Source organism: Lactuca serriola, chromosome 7 (genome assembly GCF_051521515.1).
Source record: "Lactuca serriola cultivar US96UC23 chromosome 7, Lser_US96UC23_V15, whole genome shotgun sequence".
NCBI lineage: Eukaryota > Viridiplantae > Streptophyta > Magnoliopsida > Asterales > Asteraceae > Lactuca > Lactuca serriola.
In genome coordinates, this window is record NC_136414.1 from 170,092,947 (window position 1) to 170,101,912 (window position 8,966).

An 8,966-nucleotide genomic window follows, 5' to 3' on the forward strand; every position below is an offset into this window, starting at 1 on the left:
CTGATTTCATATGCTATGATTTGAATATTTACACTAGATCTATCAATAAAAGTCCTGGATACATTGCATGTTCAATTAGAGAAACTTAGATCCAAGCATTAGGGTTTGCAGGTGCACATAGGAAAGTTCTTATGGCTCAAACCCATCAGTGGTATCAGAGCTTTAATTGGTTTCTATTGAATTGATGCATTGGTTGATTGCTTTTTGATTGTAAAATTCGATTTTTGTCCATCTTCCTGATGAACTCGGCGAGTTCCATAGTGGACTCAGCGAGTAGGCCTCAACTCGGCGAGTCCATTGTGGTACTCGGCGAGTTCGAGCGTCAGATGGAGCTAGTTTCGGGATTTCTTGCTGTTTTTCTTATGGAAACTTGCCTTAATCTTTATGGGTCAATAAAATTCGAATTTTAACATATATGTGAGTATATTCTTGACCTAACAAAAGATATTTACCAATTACTTGAATAATAATTTCCTTATATGATATTAATTGATTATTTTAATTAAATTGGTGAATTGTTTTGCAAGAAACATTTAAATAAATCAAATATGGATCATTATGAGATTAAATGGTTAATTTAAATTATTTGTTATTTGATCCCTTATGTTTTGAAAAGTTTAAAACTAATCCTCAAGTTATGAAATTTAATTTTGTGATTAAAAGTTTAATTTGGACAATTTAAACTTCAAACCCTAGAATTTTACAATGTTTAAAATTAAACCCTATACTAATATAATATTACAAGACTAATATATATATATATATATATATATATATATATATATATATATATATAATTAAAATGCTAGTCTTACCGTTAGTAGGCCTCATTCACGAAGCCGGTCTATAAGGTGGGTATAAGGTTGCTGCCTATAAAATGGCGCTTAATGGGTGTACACTCACACCCACCGCTTGCTTGACCGGTGCAGGGTCGTTAGCCGAACGGGTAGGATAGGGCAACCCTATCTCCTCATTAAAAGTATAATGTTAAAATACAAAGTAACTACATGTTTTTCAAATTCCCAATCCTAGTTACTTTAGGAAAAGTGAATTGATGCAAACCCATGAAATTACACTTTGCACGCTTGCTAAGAAGTTAGCAGAGCGTGTGTGGTTTACCAGCACACTAATTGGTTCTAAGAAAAGGTGGCAAAAGGTGATTCATTGTTTATCATAGTTCGGTGGAGCGTGTGTGGTTTACCGACACATCGAATAGGTGATTGTAACAATGAAGGCACCGTGTAGATTTGCATGGTTATTCACACCCACTTTGTTATTCTCGGCATCCCAGTCACAAACGAGAGGGGCATATCGAGATTTAAACATGCCATTGAAAAAGTTCAATGAATCTCATCAAGTTCTAGGAATTCTGTATGCATTTAAAACTTAAGGTTATGTTTTCATGGTGGAGAGTTAGTGAATCGTCATTCACTTACCTTCAAATTGTTTGCATGTTGGATTACGGCATCCCTTTTCTAATATGTAAATAATGTTGTTGGATCCTAGCCCAAATTTTTCATATTGGGTGATAATTAGGGATTCAATTCTAATAAACTTTGTCCTTTTCTACTTGTAGATGTCGAACGCAAACAACGCTGCTGCTAGCTCGTTCACGTTAATGAGCCTTTGCCAAAAGGTGACTTTCGATGGAACGAACTTTAGCGAATGGATAAGATACATTCGCACGATTACTCGCTACGAGGACAAGGAGTATGTCCTTGACGAGAAGCTCGAAAAGATCAATCCAGAAATCGCTACTCCGGCTGAAATGACTATCTTTGAGACTCATGAGCATGATGCAACGAAGGTTCATTGCATCGTGATAGCCACAATGAACGCGGAATTCCAAAAGTCCTATGAGGACATGTATCCATACGAGATGCATCAAGACTTATTAGAGAGATACCATCAAAACGCGAGGCAGGAATGTTACGAGATCTTCACTAACATGATCACTACTAAAATGGGAAATGGAGAATATCTAACCGTACACTTGCAAAAGATGCAAATGTATGTCGATCGTCTTCGCAAGTTGAATGTCGACTTTAGGGAAGACTTGGCTATCGACATGGTCCTTCACTCCTTGCCTCCGTGTTACAACCAATTTAGGATGACCTACCATATGAACAAGGAAGAGGTCACCCTAAGCAAGCTCCAAGGGCTCCTAAGGGTTGCTGAGAGCAACCTTAAGGACAAATCTGTTGCATAAACTCCCAATCCACCCGTTGCTCCTGTTTTGGCTATAGGGCAGGGAAAGGGAAAAAAGAGGAAGGCTCCGTCAGAGAGCCACCGCAAGGGAAAGTCCCGAGATGGTTCCTCTTCTAGTGGGACCAACGTTGATCCTGCTAAACCCAACCCTAACCCGAAGGAGGCAGAGTGCCACCATTGCCACAAAATAAGGCATTGGAAGAGAAGCTGTCCAGAATATCTGCAAGCCATCAAGGATGGAAAGATCAAGCCGTCTTTCACAGGTATTTACATAATTAAATCTACTGATTCATCTCATGCTATTTCTTGGGTTCTTGATACCCGGTGTGGTTACCACAATTGTTCTGAATTGCAGGGACTAAGAAGAAATAGGGATGTGGAGCATGGAAGAATAAATCTAATCATGGGAAATAGAAGATCATCGCCTGTCACCAAGATTGGAGTGTATTCTTTAGTGATTAGTAATGGATTAAGTTTAGATTTGAATAATTGTTGCTACTCGCCAGATATGGCAAGAAACATCATTTCATTTCATGGTTTGTTTAGACAAGGATTTAGATATTCGTTTAATAATGAGAATGGTTTGATTTATGCTTTTCTAAATGGTGTTTTATATTTTAAAGCAATGCCTTGTAATGGAATTTATGAGGCTGTTATGATTGTAGATAACCTAGGAAATGATGTTTTATGCATGTTTGTGGCATTTTCGTCTTGGACATGTCAAAAAGAAGCGCATAGCCCAACTCCAAAAGGATGGAGTGTTGGAGTCATTCGACCTTAGGGAAGATGACACGTGTGAATCTTGTTTGCTTGGAAAGATGACCAAGTCACCCTTCATTGGTACTTGTGAGAAGGGTGAGGGTTTATTGGATCTCATACATACCGATGTATGTGGACCCTTTAGATCCACCACAAAGGATGCGAACCGCTTCTATGTGACTTTCACCGATGATTATAGTAGATATGGGTATATTTACTTAATCAAGCACAAGTCAGAAACGTTTGAAAAGTTCAAATAATTCAAACATGAAGTGGAGAATCAATTGGGCAGGAAAATCAAGATGCTTCGATCCGATCGAGGAGGAGAGTACCTAAGTCTTGAATTCCATGACTATCTCAAAGAATGCAGAATAGTTTCGCAATTGATGCCACCTAGGACACCGCAGTTGAATGTTGTGGAAGAAAGGCGTAATCAAACATTGTTAGACATGGTTCGTTCTATGATGAGAGTGCTTCACTACCTATCTCATTCTAGGGGTATGCCTTAGAGACTGCCGCCCATATCCTTAACCGAGTCCCTACTAAGAAGGTTGCCAAAACATCTCACGAGATGTGGAAAGGGAAAGCTCACTCGTTATCACATATCAAGGTTTGGGGTCACGAGGCTTTCGTAAGACGAGATACTCACGACAAGCTCGAACCTCATAGTGAGCTATGTATTTTCATCAGCTACCCGTAGAAATCCTTTGGATATCTCTTGTATAGACCGAATGACAATGCTGTCTTCCTTGCGAGGAGAGGGGTTTTCCGAGAGCGAGAACTCATAATCCAATGAGATAGTGGGAGGCAGATCGAACTTGAAGAGTGATGAAGGAACCTCTACCGCTGGCGCTCAAATCGAGGAGGAAACTCCGGTTGAACCAATTGACGAGTCCTAACCTCTTAGACATTCCGAAAGAGTTAGAGTTCAACCCCAGTTTTATGGTTTTCATATTAATACCGAAGGGGACACGTATATTAGTGATGGTACACTAATAAATCTAGATGAACCTAATAGCTATAAGGAAGCCATGGAAGGCCCGGAGTCTGCAAAATGGAAAGAGGTAATGGACAGTGAGATTCAATCCATGTATGACAACCAAGTTTGGAATTTGGTTGATAATGTGCCCGGACGTAAGACCGTTAGGTGCAAATGGTTCTTCAAGAAGAAGACCGACGTGGATGGGAATGTACACACATATAAGGTGCGATTGGTTGCGAAGGGCTTTACTCAAACTCCCGGAGTTGAGTATGATGAGACCTTCTCACCAGTTGCGAAAATAAAGTCTATTAGGGTGATGCTAGCCATAGCTGCATTTCATGATTATGAGATATGGCAGATGGATGTCAAGACCGCTTTTCTTAATGGGAAGTTAGCTGAGGATGTTTACATGGCTCAGCCAAAGGGTTTTGTCGATACAAAGCATCCAACTAGAGTGTGCAAGCTTGAGAAGTCCATTTATGGGCTTAAGCAAGCATCTCGCAGATGGAATCTTTGCTTCGATGAGAAAGTCAAAGATTTTGGATTTGTACAAAGCGAAGATGAATCATGTGTATATGTCAAAGCCAGTGGTGGTATAGTTAGCTTCCTCGTTTTGTATATTGATGACATACTACTCATAGGAAACGACGTCCTGACACTGCAGGAGGTTAAGTCCTGGCTCGGGAAGTGCTTCGCTATGAAGGACCTCGGAGAGGCTTCCTATATTTTGGGAATAAGGATAGTGAGAGAACGAAGTAAGAGACTAATAGGACTTAGTCAGAACACTTACTTAGATAAAGTACTGAAACGTTTTAGTATGGAAAATTCGAAGAAGGGAGAATTACCGATACAAAGTAATGCCAAGTTGAGTAAGACTCAAAGTCCGAGTACCGAAGCCGAGATAGCAGAGATGAGCCGAGTACCTTACGCTTCCGCAGTTGGCTCAATCATGTATGCTATGACTTGTACTCGCCCGGATGTAGCCTTTGCTTTGAGCATGGTTAGTAGATATCAAGGGAACCCTGGCAGAGCCCATAGGATTGCGGTCAAGAATATCCTTAAGTACCTTCGGAGGACCAAGGAATGGTTTTTAGTCCTCGAAGGGAGTGATGACTTAAAGGTGCAAGGGTATAGTGACGCCAGCTTCCAGACCGACAGGGACAACTACCGTTCGCAGTCGGGCTCGGTCTTTACACTTAATGGAGGAGCAGTAACTCGGAAAATTTCCAAGCAGGAAACCGTAGCTGATTCAACGTGCGAATCAGAGTACATTGCAGCGAGCGAAGTATCGAAGGAGGCAATATGGTTGAAGAACTTCATTGGTGATCTTAGAGTTGTACCTGCCCTAAAGGAACCTATGGAAATTTTCTGTGATAATGAAGGAGCGGTTGCCTTGACCAAGGAACCAAGGGATCATGGTAGATCTCGTCATATCGACAGAAAATATCACTTTATGAGACATCGAGTAGAAGAAGGACATCTCGTGGTTAAGAGGATATCATCAGAAGATAACCCAGCAGATCCGCTTACGAAGGGACTGAGTAGGGTTAAGCACTTGCAGCATGCTAGGAGTATTGGGCTGAAGGATGATATTAGTTTAGATTAGATAGTTTTAGAAACTTGTAATAGATAAATGTAATTGACATTTGATGATTAAATAAAGGAGTATTATTTATAAGTAAAGTTACTATCTTATGTTAATTGTTTAACTATTGTTTCACTTTGCATGTTTTGACTTCCTGAATAATTGAGTTATTAAGAATAATCGAATTATTCGAATGGTCCACAATCGTTCATATGTTGGAAGTAGATATGAGAGAAGATTGTCATGAATTGGTATGTAGATTGTCTAAATGGTATTAGACATAGCAAAGGTTTGCTGCAACGTTCATGAGTGCTTATGAACTAGTTTTGAGCATTGGAACAAACCCGCGCTTGCTAGAATCACTTTAAGGTATATATATATATATATATATATATATATATATATATATATGTATATTGTAAGTGATCGCAAGATGATAATATCATATGGTCTTACAACCTATATATATGGTTTGTTATTTGTTAATTGGTTGTACATTGATGATGCGAAACCGCATCAGTAAGTTGATGTTATAAAACGCATTGTTGTGTATGATTGATTGGCGAATAAGTAAATGCATATAAGTCGAAGTTTATCTGTTACTTTTATCCTAAGAGGGTAAAAGCGATATCTCGGCTGCTCAATGATTTGATTTGACTTATGTGTCGGGCCCGGTCAGAACTAAATTGATGTGTTTGATTAAGTTCTATGTCGAATAAACCTGAGATCGAGAAACTAAACGCTGGACTATGATTGTGTCTGCATGATATCTGAACAGAGGACTGTACGATCCCTTATCTTAAGGATATGACTGATAAGATCAGAGTTTGATAGCGTCTTTGAGAGCTACGATTGCTAATCGAATTGTGCTTGTTTATATAGTTACTAGACATATCCAAGTGGGAGACTGTTGGAATAGTGTCTAAGACTGTAACTATATTTGGCAACTATTTGACCCGGTTGAGCATGGTCCTTTTCGGTTGCCTTCACCATAGCAACTTGACAGGATGATTTATAATGAGAGAATAAATATTTTTAATATATTATGAGAATAATATAAGGAATAATAATATTGTTATTTGATTAATATAAGTCATAAATTAATTAGGAATTAATTTGGTGACTTTAAAGAGGTTAATTGAATAAAGGGGCATAAACTGTCAAATGTGTGATAGTTGTATTTTTGGGCTATGGATCTTTATGGATGTGAGGGTGAACGATTTAAGGTTTTGGAGAAACCTACAAATCGTCCAAGGCCTAGTCTATAGGGATCTTTGGATTGCTTAGGGCCTAAGTTATTCAATTAGGGTTTAAGGTGTAACCCTAGTAGCTCATAGTATATATAGATCCATTGGGTGGAGGAAATTGCACTCATGCAAGGCAAGAAACCCTAGGGCCGATTTTCTCACCCTCCTCTCTCTCTATTATCATCCTCTTGCTAGTTGGTGTTTGTAAGCCATTAGAGGAGTGACAATTGTGACTCTAAGCTCCAAAGACAAGAAGATTCAAGCAAGCAACTCAAGGTATTCCTTTAGATCTGATTTCATATGTTATGATTTGAATAGTTACACTAGATCTATCAATAAAAGTCTTGGATACATTGCATGTTCAATTAGAGAAACCTAGATCCAAGCATTAGGGTTTGCATGTGCACATAGGAAAGTTCTTATGGCTTAAACCCATCAGATATCGCTAGTGTTTTCTCTCTCACCGTTAGCCATCTCGACGGTAAATGTTTTGGTTAATGGTTGGGGATTATGTTTAAGGTTATGCTTGAACGAATGACTAACAAAAATTCTTTCGGCACCCGAATCAAAAAGAATACTAGCATAAGAGTTGTCGAGAAGGAACGTACCCGAAACAACGGTGGGATCAACGACTGCCTCCTCTCGTCCCATGGATAGGACTTTCCTGGTATTATCAGTTGTCACCTTCTTGAGGCAGTTTATCTTGAAGTGCTCCGCTTCTCCACAATTATAGCAGGCTTGTCCAACACCTGCTCCAGAAGATTGATTGGCTGATTGGGCTGGTGCCTTGTAGAATCGGACCGTATACCCCTTTTTACCATAGTTGGTGCATGAAAGTTCACAGCAGGGGCCAGGGTTATGGTGGTATTTACACTTTTCACATTGGGGAAAGCTACCAGCATACCTACTAGTAGGTGTTTGAGCTGTGGATCCCACAACAGAAGCAGCAGCAACAGGGGTAGTAGTAACATGGACTGCTACTGTTTGTTGTTTCTTTGAGGACCCTTGAGAAGATTGGTCCTTCTTCTTCTTCCAAAAATTCCTTTCTCATCACTACTCTTAGTCGGTTCAGGGGTGGCGGTTGTTTCCTCAACATCATCACTGTGGTCGATCAGGGTTTGGGCTAGGTTTTTAGCGCTGCCATATGTATTCGGCCTTGCAGCTAAGACATTTCCTTTTGTCGGTTGAGTCAGCCCCCAAATAAATCTCTCTATCTTCTTACTCTCCAGGGTAACCAATCCCGGACAGAGTAGCGCCAGGTCATCAAATCTTGAAGTGTATGCGGCAATATCGGAACCCTTCATCTTCAGGTTCCACAACTCGTGCTCTAACTTCTGAATTTTTCCTTGAGGGCAGTACTCAGCTAGAAGGAGTTCTTTCATGGCTTCCCAACCCATAGCATTGGCTACAAGTAGAGTTAGGGATTTGACTCGGTCGTTCCACCAAGTCAGGGCTTTATCGATAAAGGTACAAGCTACGAACTTCACTTTGTCAGATTCCGAACAGGCACAGATCTCAAAGATAGATTCATTTTTCTCGAACCATCGGGTGAGGGAAATGACACCTCCACTGCCATCAAAGGACATGGGTTTCGCATTCATGAAATCATTATAGGAACCCTCTTTTCGGTGTCCCTGGCTATCTTCTTGGTTTTTGGGCTGGGGACCACCTCCTGAACCACCGGGGTTCATTTGAGACATGGCGGCTGCCACTGCGGCAGTAATAGCTGCTTGGAACATGACAGGGTAAAATTGAGGAGGAGGTGGTGGAGGAGGAGGATTGTTTTTCTTTGAGCTGGGTCTCTTTCTTGGAGGCATCTTGATCTATAAAGATCAGGAAAGAGAGGATGGTAAGTCCTCTGAATTGAATCAAGAGATATGACAGATAGATATTCTGAATAAGCGATAAAGTAGGAATGAATTATCAAAACAGATAAATTATCACAAAAAGAATGATCGAGGAGCAACGCTTGAATGAGGATTTCTACAAAGGATTGACTCGAGAAATACTCCCATAGTATTTCATGATTCGCTACAACGACGGCTCATTGTTTGGGTATTGGGTAACTTTTAGGTATGCATACTATAGTCACTCCAAAACACATGTTGGCGGTGTCTCGAATGAATATACTTGGCCAGGCTATATTGATCCTAGATACGACTACATAACTGCCCAGGTATAACTG